The 18,164-nt window shown below is 37.9% G+C and overlaps 1 protein-coding gene across 2 annotated transcripts in view; it reads right to left on the reverse strand.

Moving 5' to 3' along the window:
* Window positions 1–18,164, reverse strand: part of TSC22D1 (TSC22 domain family member 1) — a 135,216-nt gene that overhangs the window by 39,560 nt on the left and 77,492 nt on the right. The window contains exon 1 of one of the 2 annotated variants that reach the window (XM_067713234.1): window positions 12,276–12,335. The exons of the other annotated variant lie outside the window; for it this stretch is intronic. The gene's annotated coding sequence lies outside the window, so the exon portion shown is untranslated. Of the gene's footprint in view, window positions 1–12,275; window positions 12,336–18,164 lie in introns of those variants that run through there. 2 annotated transcript variants of the gene reach the window in all.

An 18,164-nucleotide genomic window follows, 5' to 3' on the forward strand; every position in this document is an offset into this window, starting at 1 on the left:
GGTTCACAGAACAACTCGAGCTGGAAGTGTACAGGAGGGGAAAGAAAGGTTCTGGCAGAAACGCAGCCTCCAAGAGACTGAAGATTTTACCCAACGCTTGTTGTATCGCCAATAAAGACACAGACTGCCTTGAAACAGCTCTCCCGTGACCAGGACAGGAAAACAGAGTCACCATGGAAATACATCCATCCCTAAATACGTCTTTTATAATCAATATTATCTCTTTCATACAAAGTATGTACAACTCAGAGTCTAAAACATTATCATAGGAAACGTTTCTGAAAGTTGCTCCACAAGCAGCTACATTAGTTTCTAGTAACACTCATAGCTACAGAACCCTAGTCCTCAAGGTCTGGGGCTGCCTTTACCAGAGCGGCCTTTGATGAAGACTTTCTAAAGCCTCATAGTTTATTTTCCTTCCCCCCCCGCCGGGAGAAGGCAATGACTGCCTTCATTTGCTGTTTAATTTTGCAGAAAGCAATTACGTTCTACCACACCAGAGTCTGGCACTTGACATGACTCACTTCACCTTACTAGGAAAAAATGTAGATAAGCAAAAGGCAAGCTAACGCAAACACACGTTTTAAGAGCACAAGTTCTAGAGTCTCTGCTGGGACCAGTCCTCATTCCTCGCACACCATCTTTATCTCTCACTTCATCTTAACCTCGATCCAATATCTGGTATTCAAATGGCTTATTGTAAAGGCTGAGTTATATGTTTCTGCTTAAGAGTTCAGGAAAGGATGGAATGTACTTTAGGAGGTTTTCCATCAGAAAAGTTAAAATTTAAAAGTTCTGGTATATAAAACGCTTAACAGTTAACCACATGGAAAACTTTGATTTTAGATAACCAAGAATTTTCAGTACATCAAAGCAAAAAGGATCTACAAAAATACAATCCTGCCACCTTGTGGTACCTATTCAAAAGCCCTTCACCACTTCCTACTTTAAAACAAATTCTGAGTTTTAAAAATGTGCTTATGTAAAAAAAATATTCATCAATATAAGACTTATTTTAAAATCTTAAATACTGATTTTAATGATCATAAAATTTGTAAAAATTTATTAAATCGTCAATGTTTAGCTTAAATGAAACTGTTTCTAAGGTAAAAACGAAAATTGTCTCTTCGAATTATAAGATGTAGAAATGCAACTGTGAGCACTTGGAGCTCTCAATAAATTCTTCACGTCGATTATGGATCATGCTTTCCTTTCTGGTAATTAAATAACCATCTTGTTAAATAAATGGAGTTGCAAAATTTTTATTGCCCACTAGATAGCATTGCTTGATCAACTTTAAATGATGAAGTAGGCATAAAGGAAGTATAGTAAATTTCTGTAGTACCTTGACTTACATACATTTGATAATTCTTAAATTGTTCAGACTCCTTGATGAATCTAAATAATAAATTATGAAATTTCTAAACATCATGTTGACATAAAAAGACTAGTTTTAAAATAGTGGATAAAAATACAGGACCACAGACATTTTCAGAGCACCATCTGTATTAATTCGTTTTAAGAATATTATTCAATGAAGACTAAGTCTCTTTTGACATATAAAGGATTGGACGTTTATTCTGTGAAAATATGAACACCAATTACAGAAAAATATGATGACGGCAAGATTAGGTTGAACCATACGAAATTCTATTTATGTAGGTCAAAAATCGTTGAATATTGCTCAACTGTAATTTAGTTTATTGTAATAAATAACATTTATTGAGTTTCCTATAAATCTGTGCTATGTACTTCACCTGCTCTAGCTCATTTAATAATCCTCATGTTAACCTTGCGAAGGAGTAACCACTCTTATCCCCAAGTTACCAAGAAGGTCGTTGAGGCTTAGAGGTCAAATAACCTGTCCTAAGTGACAGAGCCTGTCTGCTTCTAGTTTCCAAGCGCCCTGACCAATAGACTAGATATTTACATAGATAAAAGTAGAACATCTGCTTAAAATGTATCTGAAAAGATAATGCATTAGATCTTTTTGTTTTCTGTCTTTATGTTAATGATGACTCTGAAGAGCACTTATGTTTCCTTCTAACTACTGAAACTTTCAGGAGAGAGGGCAAAGAGAGACTGTTGCATTTTTCTGTCCTACAGCATCATTGGAATTTTTTTTTTTTTAAGAGGTTTTTTTTTTTTGGCTGCGTTGGGTCTTCATTGCTGTGCGCAGGCTTTCTCTAGTTGCAGCGAGCGGGGGCTACCTTTCATCGCGGTGCGCGGGCTTCTCATAGCAGTGGCTTCTCTTGTTGCGGAGCACGGGCTCTAGGCACGTGGGCTTCAGTAGTTGTGGCACGTGGGCTCAGTAGTTGTGGCTCGTGGGCTCAGTAGTTGTGGCTCGTGGGCTCTAGAGCACAGGCTAAGTAGTTGTGGCGTACGGGCTTAGTTGCTCCGCGTCATGTGTGATCTTCCCAGACCAGGGCTCGAACCCCGTGTCCCCTGCACTGCCAGGAAGATTCTTAACCACTGCGCCACCAGGGAAGCCCCTGGAATTTACTTCTTTAACAACAGCCGGCCATCTCTTTTATCTCACAGCCCAGGAACTATGCCTTCTCTTTTTTCATATAAACTAGCAGTTTTTACCTTGCATACTAGTATCAGTCCCTCAGATACTTAAAACCACTGGCATATCTGATTTCTCTCTCCCCTCTCACCCAATCATCCACCCAACAAATACCTGAGAACCTGCTATGTGTACCAGGTACTGAGGACAAAAACATGAAAAAGCATAGTCTTTACTATTAAAATTTTATCTTTTAGTAGGAGAGGCAATGAGACAGTAATGATACGTTTTTCAAGACAAGTATGAAGAGAGTATAATGGAATTGGGGAAGAATGGTAGCTAATTTTGTTCTGAGGTATCTATTTTTGTCCATTCCTTCCACGTTCAAAGTCATTCTCCAAATAAGCTTCACATTTAATTGTACAGCTTTGCTAAGTGTTTCTTTTTATAGTAGAAAGTCTCATAATATGTTAATAGAAAAAAGTGCAAAACGAAAAGTTTTATCCGGGATTATGATTATGAAATAAATGTTTTCACAATCTTTTTATCTTTTCTGTCGATAAGTTACAATGTCCAAAGAACCCACTGAATGGCTACAGGAGAAACAAGGACACCAGTATTACCTATAAATTCCATAAGTAAACACATAAAACAAACAGCTTTTCTTAACTTTCTTCCTAAATGTCCCTAAAATTGGACATAAATTCCTCTAAAAACACTTCTTCGCTCACACCAGATCAACTTTTTTTTTTTTTTTTTGTGGTACGCGGGCCTCTCACTGTTGTGGCCTCTCCCGTTGTGGAGCACAGGCTCCGGACGCGCAGGCTCAGCGGCCATGGCTCACGGGCCCAGACGCTCCGCGGCATGTGGGATCTTCCCGGACCGGGGCACGAACCCGTGTCCCCTGCATCGGCAGGTGGACTCTCAACCATTGCGCCACCAGGGAAGCCCACAACTAACAGATTTTAAATTGCCAATAAAATATCAGTTAAATACATGTACATATGTAAGTGTATATACACACATATGTATATATACACACACACCATAATATACACTATAATTATATATTCTTACTGTACATAGAGATATATAATTATACTTTTATATATCACAATCACATACAAATGATATCTGTGAGATAATCTTTTTATCTCTCATCAAATGCAATGTCGATGAATTTGAAGATGGCTCTTCCCTTCCAATTTCTTGTATCTTCCAAATTTCTTAAAGCAATTTCTAAGTAAATCATGAATAAGTACAATATATATTGCTTTATGATAAAAATTATTTATCATAAAAATCACTCAACAAATCTTTATTAAGCATACTTTACATGTACTACTACATATATATAAAAAGTACCAACTCAGGAGCTGAAAGACTGGGACTTAGTCTGACTACTTATGCTTCCCTAAGTAGCAATCTCTTGACTGCAGTTTCTTCACTTGTAAAATAAGGATGAGGGTAGTTGCCTTACCTCTCTCACAAGTTATTCTAAAGATCCAAATGAGACAATACATGCGAAAGCACTTATAAAGTATTAAGTAAGCTACTTCTAAAGCCAGTAATCAGAGAAGCAAGTCATTAAAAACAGCTGGGCAAATAAGATCACTTAATGCTGTAATTGAGATGAAAGTTATCCTATATATCCAAAATATTTTCAATTAACCATGAATTTCAGTGAGCTATTCATTTGTAAATCGTAAGTTCTATTTGGTTTAACAAAAGTGTGTCTTTTTTAAAATCATCACAAGCCAGTTCCTAAAAAATCATATCATAAACTGGTGGTTGTCTATTTAAGCAATAACTAAAGTTATTCTAAGTTACTTCAGTGATTTTTTAAAAAACAATTTTTCCATCTGTATCTATATTGTTATGAAAACAATGGCAATCAGGTACTGAGCATTGACAATTAGCAGTCAGATACTAAATGATCTCTTAGTTCCCTCACGACTTTAAAATTATGGGACTATTTTATTACAAAGTTTACAAACACCTCAGGAATCCATAAATCAAACATAAATTAGAATTTTAAAAAACAGATTCATTAGTTTTTCACTAAAAATAACTACAAAATTTTGCTATCGTATGCAAGAGTTAATTTAGGCAAAAAGCTTGTTTCTCCTTTAAGATTCAAGACATTTATGCTAAGCAGAAAAATTCCTATTTGCAATTTCAGCTCTAACGTATAATATAACTTTTCTTCAAACTGTTAGTATTGATGAAATCTACAGATTTAATTTTAAAAGACTTAAAAGTTTATTTGTCCATTATCTTTTTGGTTCACCTCTCTTTAAATAAAACTATCGGGCAGCGTGAACACAGCCTGAAGGGGCTAGTGCGCCACGGCTAGCCGGGAGGGAGTCCGGAGAAAAGTCTGCAGCTGCCGAAGAATCAACAGACTTTTTCTTCCCTCTTTGTTCCCTGGTGCGCGAGGAGAGGGCATTAAGAGCGCTGCTTAAAGGAGCCCCAGAGACGGGCGCAAGCCGCGGCTAAAAGCGCGGACCCCAGAGACGGGCATGAGACGCTAAGGCTGCTGCTGCCGCCTCCAAGAAGCCTGTGTGCGAGCACAGGTCACTACCCACACCTCCTTTCCAGGGAGCCCGTGCAGCCCGCCACTGCCAGGGTCCCGGGATGCAGGGACAACTTCCCCGGGAGAACGCACGGCACGCCTCAGGCTGGTGCAACGTCACGCCGGCCTCTGCCGCCGCAGGCTCGCCCCGCACTCCGTGCCCTTCCCTCCCCCCCCAACCCCGGCCTGAGTGAGCCAGAGCCCCCAAATCAGCGGCTCCTTTAACCCCGTCCTGTCTGAGCGGAGAACCTCCGGCGACCGACACGCAGAGGCGGGGCCAAATCCAAAGCTGAGCCCCAGGAGCTCTGCGAACAAAGAAGAGAAAGGGAAATCTCTCCCAGCAGCCTCAGGAGCAGCAGATTAAATCTCCACAATCAACTTGATGTACCTGCATCTGTGGAATACCTGAATAGACAACGAATCATCCCAAATTGAGGAGGTGGACTTTGGGAGCAAGATTTATTACTTTTTCCCCTTTTCCTCTTTTTGTGAGTGTGTATGTGTATGCTTCTGTGTGAGATTTTGTCTGTATAGCTTTGCTATCACCATTTGTCCTAGGGTTCTATCCATCCGTTTTTGTTTTGACTTTTTTAAAAAAAATTTTTTAATAATTATTTTTTATTTTAATAACTTTATTTTATCTTACTTTATTTTATTTTATCCTCTTTCTTTCTTTCTACTTTTTCTCCCTTTTATTCTGAGCCGTGTGGATGAAAGGCTCTTGGTGCTACAGCCAGAAGTCAGTGCTGTGCCTCTGAGGTGGGAGAGCCAACTTCAGGACACTGGTCCACAAGAGACCTCCCAGCTCCACGTAATATCAAACGGCAAAAATCTCCCAGGGATCTCCATCTCAACACCAACACCCAGCTTCACTCAACGACCAGCAAGCTACAGTGCTGGACACCCTATGCCAAACAACTAGCAAGACAGGAACACAACCCCACCCATTAGCAGAGAGGCTGCCTAAAATCATAATAAGTCCACAGACACCCCAAAACACACCACCAGACGTGGACCTGCCCACCAGAAAGACAAGATCCAGCCTCATCCACCAAAACACAGGCACTAGTCCTCTCCACCAGGAAGCCTACACAACCCACTGAACCATCTTTAGCCACTGGGGACAGACACCGAAAACAACGGGAACTACCAACCTGCAGCCTGCAAAAAGGAGACACCAAACACAGTACAAGATAAGCAAAATGAGAAGACAGAAAAACACACAGCAGATGAAGGAGCAAGATAAAAACCCACCAGACCTAACAAATGAAGAGGAAATAGGCAGTCTACCTGAAAAAGAATTCAGAATAATGATAGTAAAGATGATCCAAAATCTTGGAAATAGAATAGAGAAAATGCAAGAAACATTTAACAAGGACCTAGAAGAACTAAAGAGCAAACAAGCAACGATGAACAACACAATAAATGAAATTTAAAATACTCTAGAAGGGATCAATAGCAGAATAACTGAGGCAGAAGAACAGATAAGTGACCTGGAAGATAAAATAGTGGAAATAACTACTGCGGAGCAGAATAAAGAAAAACACTGAAAAGAACTGAGGACAGGCTCAGAGACCTCTGGGACAACATTAAATGCACCAACATTCGAATCATAGGGGTTCCAGAAGAAGAAGAGAAAAAGAAAGGGACTGAGAAAATATTTGAAGAGATTATAGTTGAAAACTTCCCTAATATGGGAAAGGAAATAGTTAATCAAGTCCAGGAAGCACAGAGAGTCCCATACAGGGTAAATCCAAGGAGAAACATGCCAAGACACATATTAATCAAACTGTCAAAAATTAAATACAAAGAAAACATATTAAAAGCAGCAAGGGAAAAACAACAAATAACACACGAGGGAATCCCCATAAGGTTAACAGCTGATCTTTCAGCAGAATCTCTGCAAGCCAGAAGGGACTGCCAGGATATATTTAAAGTGATGAAGGAGAAAAACCTACAACCAAGATTACTCTACCCAGCAAGGATCTCATTCAGATTTGATGGAGAAATTAAAACCTTTACAGACAAGCAAAAGCTGAGAGTTCAGCACCACCAAACCAGCTTTACAACAAATGCTAAAGGAACTTCTCTAGGCAAGAAACACAAGAAAAGGAAAAGACCTACAATAACAAACCCAAAACAATTAAGAAAATGGGAATAGGAACATACAAATCAATAATTACCTTAAATGTAAATGCATTAAATGCTCCCACCAAAAGACACAGACTGGCTGAATGGATACAAAAGCAAGACCCATATATATGCTGTCTACAAGAGACCCACTTCAGACCTAGAGACACATACAGACTGAAAATGAGGGGATGGAAAAAGATATTCCATGCAAATGGAAACCAAAAGAAAGCTGGAGTAGCAATTCTCATATCAGACAAAATAGACTTTAAAATAAAGACTATTAGAAGAGACAAAGAAGGACACTATATAAAGATCAAGGGATTGATCCAAGAAGAAGATATGACAATTGTAAATATTTATGCACCCAACATAGGAGCACCTCAATACATACACAAATACTAACATCCATAAAAGGGGAAATCGACAGTAATACATTCATAGTAGGGGACTTTAACATCCCACTTTCACCAATAAACAGATCATCCAAAATGAAAATAAATAACGAAACACAAGCTTTATATGATACATTAAACAAGATGGACTTAATTGATATTTACAGGACATTCCATCCAAAAACAACAGAATACACATTTTTTTCAAGTGCTCATGGAACATTCTCCAGGATAGATCATATCTTGCGTCACAAATCAAGCCTTGGTAAATTTAAGAAAATTGAAATTGTATCAAGTATCTTTTCCGACCACAATGCTATGAGACTAGATATCAATTACAGGAAAAGGTCTGTAAAAAATACAAACACATGGAGGCTAAACAATACACTACTTAATAACGAAGTGATCACTGAAGAAATCAAAGAGGAAATTAAAAAATACCTAGAAACAAATGACAATGGAGACACAATGACCCAAAACCTATGGGATGCAGCAAAAGCAGTTCTAAGAGGGAAGTTTATAGCAATACAATCCTACCTTAAGAAACAGGAAACATCTCGAATAAACAACCTAAACTTGCACCTAAAGCAATTAGAGAAAGAAGAACAAAAAAACCCCAAAGTTAGCAGAAGGAAAGAAATCATAAAGATCAGATCAGAAATAAATGAAAAAGAAATGAAGTAAATGACAGCAAAGATAAATAAAACTAAAAGCTGATTCTTTAGAAGATAAACAAAATTGATAAACCATTAGCCAGACTCATCAAGAAAAAAAGGAAGAAGACTCAAATCAATAGAATTAGAAATGAAAAAGGAGAAGTAACAACTGACACTGCAGAAATACAAAAGATCATGAGAGATTACTACAAGCAACTCTATGCCAATAAAATGGACAACCTGGAAGAAATGGACAAATTCTTAGAAAAGCACAACCTGCCAAGACTGAATCAGGAAGAAATAGAAAAAATGAACAGACCAATCACAAGCACTGAAATTGAAACTGTGATTAAAAATCTTCCAACAAACAAAAGCCCAGGACCAGATGGCTTCACAGGCGAATTCTATCAAACATTTAGAGAAGAGCTAACACACATCCTTCTCAAACTCTTCCAAAATATAGCAGAGGGAGGAACACTCCCAAACTCATTCTACGAGGCCACCATCACCCTGATACCAAAACCAGACAAGGATGTCACAAAGAAAGAAAACTGCAGGCCAATATCACTGATGGACACAGATGCAAAAATCCTCAACAAAATACTAGCAAGCAGAATCCAGCAGCACATTAAGAGGATCACACACCATGATCAGGTGGGGTTTATTCCAGGAATGCAAGGATTCTTCAATATATGCAATTCAATCAATGTGATACACCATATTAACAAATTGAAGGAGAAAAACCATATGATCATCTCAATAGATGCAGAGAAAGCTTTCGACAAAATTCAACACCATTTATGATAAAAACCTTCAAGAAAGTAGGCATAGAGGGAACTTTCCTCAACATAACAAAGGCCATAATATGACAAACCCACAGCCAACATCGTCCTCAATGGTGAAACACTGAAACCATTTCCACTAAGATCAGTAACAAGACAAGGTTGCCCACTCTCACCACTCTTATTCAACATAGTTTTGGAAGTTTTAGCCACGGCAATCAGAGAAGAAAAGGAAATAAAAGGAATCCAAATCGGAAAAGAAGTAAAGCTGTCACTGTTTGCAGATGACATGATACTATACATAGAGAATCCTAAAGATGCTGCCAGAAAACTACTAGAGCTCATCAATGAATTTGGTAAAGTATCAGGATACAAAATTAATGCACAGAAATCTCTGGCATTCCTATACACTAATGATGAAAAATCGGAAAGTGAAATCAAGAAAACACTCCCATTTACCACTGCAACAAAAAGAATAAAATATCTAGGAATAAACCTACCTAAGGAGACAAAGGACCTGTATGCAGAAAAGTATAAGACACTGATGAAAGAAATTAAAGATGATACAAATAGATGGAGAGATATACCATGTTTTTGGATAGGAAGAATCAACATTGTGAAAATGACTCTACTACCCAAAGCAATCTACAGATTCAATGCAATCCCTATCAAACTACCACTGGCACTTTTCACAGAACTAGAACAAAAAAATTTCACAATTTGTATGGAAACATAAAAGACCCCGAATAGCCAAAGCAATCTTGAGAACGAAAAACGGAGCTGGAGGAATCAGGCTCCCTGACTTCAGACTACACTACAAAGCTACAGTAATCAAGACAGTATGGTACTGGCACAAAAACAGAAATATAGATCAGTGGAACAGGATAGAAAGCCCAGAGATAAACCCACGCAAATATGGTCACCTTATCTTTGATAAAGGAAGCAGGAATGTACAGTGGAGAAAGGACAGCCTCTTCAATAAGTGGTGCTGGACAGGAAAACTGGACAGGTACATGTAAAAGTATGAGATTAGAACATTTCCTAACACCATACACAAAAATAAGCTCAAAATGGATTAAAGACCTAAATGTAAGGCCAGACGCTATCAAACTCTTAGAGGAAAACATAGGCAGAACACTCTATGACATAAATCACAGCAAGATCCTTTTTGACCCACCTCCTAGAGAAATGGAAATGAAAACAAAAATAAACAAATGGGACCTAATGAAACTTAAAAGCTTTTGCACAGCAAAGGAAACCATAAACAAGACCAAAAGACAACCCTCAGAATGGGAGAAAATATTTGCAAATGAAGCAAAAGGATTAATCTCCAAAATTTACAAGCAGCTCATGCAGCTCAATAACAAAAAAACAAACAACCCAATCCAAAAATGGGCAGAAGACCTAAATAGACATTTCTCCAAAGAAGATATACAGAATGCCAACAAACACATGAAAGAATGCTCAACATCATTAATCATTAGAGAAATGCAAATCAAATCTACAATGAGATATCATCTCACACCAGTCAGAATGGCCATCATCAAAAAATCTAGAAACAATAAATGCTGGAGAGGGTGTGGAGAAAAGGGAACCCTCTTACACTGTTGGTGGGAATGTAAATTGATACAGCCACTGTGGAGAACAGTATGGAAGTTCCTTAAAAAACTACAAATAGAACTACCATATGACCCAGCAATCCCACTACTGGGCATATACCCTGAAAAACCATAATTCAAAAAGACTCATATACCAAAATATTCATTGCAGCTCTATTTACAATAGCCAGAAGATGGAAACAATCTAAGTGTCCATCATTGGATGAATGGATAAAGAAGATGTGGCACATATATACAATGGAATATTACTCAGCCATAAAAAGAAACGAAATTGAGTTATTTGTAGTAAGGTGGATGGACCTAGAGTCTGTCATACAGAATGAAGTCAGAAAGAGAAAGACAAATACCGTATGCTAACACATATATATGGAATCTAAGAAAAAAAAAAAAGTCATGAAGAACCTAGGGGTAAGACAGGAATAAAGACACAGACCTACTAGAGAATGGACTTGAGGATATGGGGAGGGGGAAGGGTAAGCTGTGACAAAGCGCGAGAGTGGCATGGACATACATACACTACCAAACGTAAGATAGATAGCTAGTGGGAAGCAGCCACATAGCACAGGGAGATCAGCTCGGTGCTTTGTGACCACCTAGAGGGGTGGGATAGGGAGGGTGGGGTGAGGGAGACGCAAGAGGTAAGAGATATGGGAACATATATATATGTATAACTGATTCACTTTGTTACAAAGCAGAAACTAACACACCATTGTAAAGCAATTATACTCCAATAAAGATGTAAAAATAATAAAAAATAATAATAAAAAAAACTATTGATATAATCTGTCTTTTTATAGTAAGCCAACTGCAAAATTCCTATAATTATTTTCTCTAATTTTAAGCTAGTGAACAAAACTCTTTTTTGAAACTTAAATGGTTTTAAAATTGTAATTCTTATTTTTAAGAGTTAATACCAACTACTCTGAAGTACTTTAAATTTATGTGGAACTATACAATTGGATGAGCACTTTCCCCAGCATTCAAATCAGCTTAAGTTACAGAAACAGTAATATATATACTGTTATAAAATATACATAACATTATATTTAAATTAAGCTAGGATCCACCAGCTCTTAAGATGCATTCACAAAAATTTTGAACAATTCAAAAGAACCATGCAACTGATGCTTTACCTATGAATCTAAAGACCTCTATTTTGAAAATACACTATAAAGTACAGCCAACATCATTTTCAAGTATGGATAAATGAAGGCCATATTTTCTGATAGAAAAGCTCAACATAAAATTCTAAGTCATCTACAATTTTAAGTCAATTCACAATAGCTTCACCTGGGGAATCAAAGAAATTAAAAAGCTGTTACACAACTAAGTTTTTAAAGCTCTTAAACTAAAAAAGGACTTTATACAATTCATCTCAGTAAACAAGAGAAGGAAAAACTTCTTCCCTTGATAATCTCCAAATAATCCTCCAAGTGGTTTAAAAAAATATCTTCCAATTAGGGGGGAAAAAAAAGGCTGACCTGAACCTTATTTCCCGCTCCAAGATGAGTATTTAGAAGCCAACTGCCTTTCAAGGTAATAAGCAATGTATAGGACCACTGAGGGGCAATTCTTTCCACAGTTACCTGAATTACAGTTAAGTACTCACAGATCTCTACCAGACTACAGAAAAAGTTGCACGGTACACACACCAGTGTGGCTTTCCTAGGGCCTCTCTTCCCACCCAGGCCCAACTGACACTCCCGGTGGACCAAGGGCTTCCGGAAGCATCCCAAGTTCTGTCCCTCCGCCAGGGCCGTTTCTATTTAAAGGGGCAGTGACCCAATTTCTTTATGATGGCTGCCTTCAGAGAGAACAAAAACACTATCAATTCAGTGACTTGCTCTGTTTCAAGGATTTTTAAAAGGGCATACGAGATTTCCTTTAGGTTTTCTTAGAAGGTAACAAGTCAATGTCATATGGCTCCCATGGAAATCCTTGATCCCAAACTCAGGAGGATCTAACGGGGAAATTTTCCAACTTTTGAAACATACTTGTGTATTGCGCGTGAGGGGAGTTTGGGGGCAGACGATGAGGATTTAAGAATGGAAGGAAGATTCGAAGAAGGGAAAAGATGAAGGAAGGGATGAAGAGAGGAAAGAAGGGGGTGGGGAGGAAGGGAGAGAGGCAGGGAGGGAGAGGCAGGGAGAACGGGAGAGAAAGAAGGAACAAAGGAGGGAAGGAAGGAGAGAGCGAGGGAAGAGAGGAAAAATCAAGAGGCCAAGCAAAGCAAAGCTGAAACCAGCAGACATGGAGGTCTCAGAGAGAGATGGAGAAACCTACTGCCCAGCAGCTTTTCCATTCCCAAGAGGCCCCATAGTACTTCCTGCACTTTGCCGCCAAGATATTCTACTCTAGTCCTATAAATATCCCACTTTACTGGAGCAGAGGTGGGGATGGGATGGGAAATAAAGAGAAACACATAGTTCTTCATTTGTTTTTCTCCTACACAGTCTGCAATGCTACTCCAGAAAGTAGAAAAAGACTGATAAAATCAACCAAAGTGAAAGGAACTAACATCAGCAACAGCGGGATGGATTTCTGTTTTTATCGATTAAAAAAGAGAAAAGAACCCAGTAAATGTCCAAGTTGGAGATTTTTAAAAAAATAGATTAAACTTTAGAAAGTCAAGGAAAATTTGTAATAGAAAAATATAATGCAAAGGGATCAACATCACAGATTTTCTATTCAGTTATGAGATTAAAATGAATAACAAATCATCAAAATTGTAGGATGCAACTAAAGTAACGGGAAATGTATAGTCTTGAACGTAAGAATAAAGGCTAAAGATTAGTGGGATAAGGCTTTATCAAGAAAACTGGGGGGAAACCCAGCAAAATAAAAGAAAGGAGATAAAGATAACAGCAAAAGCGATTAAAATGGAAAACATACATGAGATCAACAAAGCCAAAAATTGGCTCTGTGAAAAAGACTGTAAAATAAACTGTCAAACCCCCAGTACGATTAATTAAGAAAAAAGAGAAGGCAGAAATAAGCAATATCAGGAATGAAAAAGGAATATAACAATAATTTTTAAAATATAGATTAAATGGGCAAATCGTTAGAAAAATATATTTTACTGAAACAGACTGATGAAGAGATATGAGATCTGAACAGTCCTATATTGCCACTAAATAAACTTAAATCAATAGTGAAAAACCTTTTCACAAAGATTTTTGTAACCAGACAGCTTCACCAGCGAGTCCTAGAAATCATTCAGTGACCCAGCCCTGGGAGGTCCCCGAAACGGCCAAGAAAAGGATCAGCAACAAAAACCACCAAAAGAGGCACTGCCTCGTGATCAGGACAGAACATTAGTGGGTGGCCTGAAGAGATGGAGAAAATTAAAAGGAATGCCATGTGGCTGACACTAGATAAGGCACATGAGCCCATGTGAGATACTCTGTTGGACATTAAAACACACTTGGAGGTGGGGCATCAGCAGGTGAAGGCATAGATTGTACAAACATCACAAACTATGATTCTAACAAGACATGCTGAAGTCCTGAGATACGGAGTTTCTAAAAGTTAGCTGAAATGGCATTGCTGACAGAACATGTAAATTAGGTATCACTCAAAGTCTGTTCAACTTTCTACTTTAACAGTTACATAAACTACAAACTACAGAACAACTTGTGCAATTTATTTCTGGGAATATAAGTACAGAAAAAATACACTGGAATTATTATAAAACAGAATGGTTAGTTCTAAATCAGTCCAAAAAAATCAATTATTTGTAACTTGAAATAAACTTAGAATAATTGATGAAGTGATTCTCCTCCTTTTTTTGATTATCATCTAATAAATGGTGCAATTTACAAAAGCAGGGATAATGTGCTCTATTTTTAAAAAAGAAAGTGATGAAAATTATTCATTAACTACATGATCTGACCCCGACATTATCAAGAATAAATATCTTATACTTGAAATAATCTTTAATATTAAAAGCATTGAATCAAATTTTGATTGTTTTCAATATTTAATGTAATTACAATTTACATTAAAAATCTTTTTTTTACATTTTCTTAAACATATTTTATTAAGAAAAGAATAGTTATTGATTAAATAACCATAGTTACTGATTAAAATAAAAGTTTTAGGACTGTTAAACGGATCTTCCTAGATAGAACACATTTAACAGTAAAATACCATAACTGCAAAAAAATAAGAATTCATTAATTTTTTTAAAATACACATTCTTCATATATAATGGTTCCCTTCCATCTCAGGGCACTTAATCAACCATCCCTGCCTGAAATGCATGCCCCGCCATGTCCACTCTGTTCCTAGTTAATGACACTGATCAGTCTCTGGACTTCATCTCAAGCTCCTTCCTAAAGGGAGTCTTTCCTGAACCCTTAGACCAGGTGAAGTCTCCCTGTCAGATGCTCTCATGGATCTGAATACCACTGCTTCAAAGAATTTAATCACCTGTATAACAGAATGTAAGACAGTCTGACGCCCCTGTATGCTCCATGTATAGAGGACAGGGAACACGTGTGCTTTTCTCACTGTTGTACCCCACCGGTGCCTAACACTGGCTGGAGGTCAGATGTGTGTGAAGGAGAGAAAAGAGGGGACCATGGAGAATAGAGCAAGTACTGCACCTATTTTTAAATAAAGTCCTTATGTACAAGGTAAAAGAATTTCACCAGATTCTTTGTGGAAGCTGGGACAGAACTTAAAATTTGAACTACTTTTAGTTTGCTTAAATAGTTAAATCACAACATTCTCTTGGAGATGCCGGAAGATTCCAGAAGTCTTAAGTTTGAAAAAATTTTTAAATTTACCTGAAAAATTACATTTCAAATGCTTGCCACAGGAAAAATAATATAGAAAGAATAACTGTATTACCAGTATTGAGTGACTAGCACCCACACACTATTCTAAGTACTTTACATATATAGTATAATCCCCATAATGACTATTTTACCATTTTACAGGCAGGAAACCTGAGTCACAGAAAGGCTAAGGAACATGCCCAAGTTCACAGGCATAAGTGAATGATTTTTGAGTTAGGCTTAGAATCTGGCAGCCTGATGCCAGAATGTACAGCCCTATTGCCTCTACAAAGAACAAATATGACAGTTTAAAATTTGAAGAAAAATAAAATAATGAGGTATGGAAATTTTTTCCCTATTTTTAATACATAGCAATTCTTTATATAATTAAAATAAGGCAATGATAGTAAATTCACATCACATCCCAAAACATAAGCTAGCATCAAACTATTTATGGAAAACTCACACTCAGCTTGTTTCCCACATTCTGTCGGAGTATCTAGTCTTTCCTGCTATGCCCACCACCCAGCAAGAAAGCCCAGTACGCACACACGAACACTGATCTATATAAAATACAGCACTAGGAGGGGGACTCCGGCCGTGAAATAACAGCAACAAGGTTAATGAATACATGCTATGAGTGTATTAAACACAAACACACACATGTACTATGTGTATGTGTGCAAGTGTTTGTGTATATAGACTTCCACTCAGGCCCTCCATCACCCAAGATTCAAGCCCTCTGAATATTACTGAAAGAAAAGAAATTAAGCCTCTTGCTTAATGGCTCTTGCAAATGGCTCTATGAGCAGATGCAATGAAATAAACTATCCAAGACTGACTGATTACATTTCAGAAAACACCAGAACTAGGTGAACCATAAATGAGCGGGAGGTGCACCCAGGTATCTAGAATCAGCAACCCTAACTAACCTTCAGTACACAGTCTAGAAACTCAAAGAACGAAGACTAACTGAACAATGGAAGAAGCTCCTGTAAAGCCACTACACCAAAGAAATACGCTCTGTTCCTTAGATCCTGTTTGAGAATTACTGAGTCCTGTTCATCATACAATTCTTAAAACCTGATTATCAGGCTTCCTGGGCCTCAGGAGATTAAAAACAACCACATGAAAAGGGCAAACTGTTACCAGTCACACACAGTCTCAAGAAGAGATCACTTTTCTGTCTTGTTAGGCTGAGAGCTTAGTAGTAGCCTCCATACAGACAAGTCATCAGCCCGGAGCTGAACCTGAGGCATCATCAAACCTGTAACCATCTCAGAAGGTTAAAATAAGGTTAGGAATTTAAAAGTTTGTTTCAGTGAGCCCCATACTTCTCTTAACTCAAACACTAGAATCACTGGAAAAACTACGTAAATAAGTTGTAACCATTTAGAATCTGGAACACACCATCCTCTCTTACGCTATTTATTTAGGACTGAAATGGAAAAAGTCTACCCCTCCAAGAGTGGCCCTGAAAGGATAATGGGAACAGTTTATTTCAAAAATGACAACAAACGGAGGGTACAGTATGCATTTAACAAAAATGTAACTATCAAACCACCATTTGAGAGCATCCAAGGAACAAAAATAGTACTGAGAAATATTATTAAACAAGGGAAATTGGATTAATGACATAAGACTGAAGCAATTAGAAGTGTACGAGTTCCAAAATGTATCGATGGCATATAAAAAACTCTCTTGAAAATTGAGAAACTACAAAAGAAAACAATATTTCACTTTAATGTAACAAGTTAACGTTCTTTAATGTAACATTTTTTCAAATGAAGAGCAGAAGACCTATAGTTTTATAGTACTTTGGTATTTTTTAGTATAATAGGGTGATGCTATTCATTCCTTGGGGTCTAGGGATTGTTGCTAAATTTATTTCTACATATAAAAATATTATCATATAAAATTATGACAGGTACTTGGGACATATTCTAGTGAAAGAAAAAGACACTGATCAAATAACCATGATATAACAGAGTAAATTGCATCGTAAATGAAAGATACTAAGGCAGTAGTTATCCCAGGACTGGCTTGTTACATAAGATAAGAGAGAAGCAGCACAGTTTAGGGTGATTAAGGGTTTGGCTCTGATAGAGCGCACGCCTTGGTACTGTTAACTGGCACAACACAGGAGGAGCAGACTGTCTGAAAGGAATGATAAATGAGCAACCCAGCTTGGATGGGACATGCAAGGAGATAGGTTCACAGGGAAACTGAGGCCACTCAAGGGCAGCTCCAGAATTTCCACAGAGGAGCGGTCCAGGGGCAGAAAGGGTTAGAGATACTTCTTGAGGCTGAGTTTCCATAACAAACGTACTACTTCTGCATGATTTTGTGTTTCTCAGTTGTTTGTTTTACACAGATTGTGTTTACTCAGGGAAGCTTTTGTGTGTTGACAGGTGATAGAAGTTATGAGGGGCTAAAGCCCATGCCCTCTGCCCCTGCACTACCAGGGTGAACCTAGGGTCCCACAGATATCATCTCATCTAGGCAGGGTCTCTGCAGTGCAAAGAAAACCTGTAGAGTGAAGAAGGGGAGGCCAACGATATAACCTAAGGAAACACCAACAGTTTAGAGGACTGGGGGAGGAAAAATAAACCAGTAAATGAGACTAAAAAACAGCAGGTAGAGAGACGAAAACTAGGAGAGCTTGGCGCACTGAAGCTGAGGGAGGAGGGCATCAGGCAACGACATCAAAGACAGAG

This window comes from Pseudorca crassidens, chromosome 18 (genome assembly GCF_039906515.1).
Source record: "Pseudorca crassidens isolate mPseCra1 chromosome 18, mPseCra1.hap1, whole genome shotgun sequence".
Lineage (NCBI taxonomy): Eukaryota > Metazoa > Chordata > Mammalia > Artiodactyla > Delphinidae > Pseudorca > Pseudorca crassidens.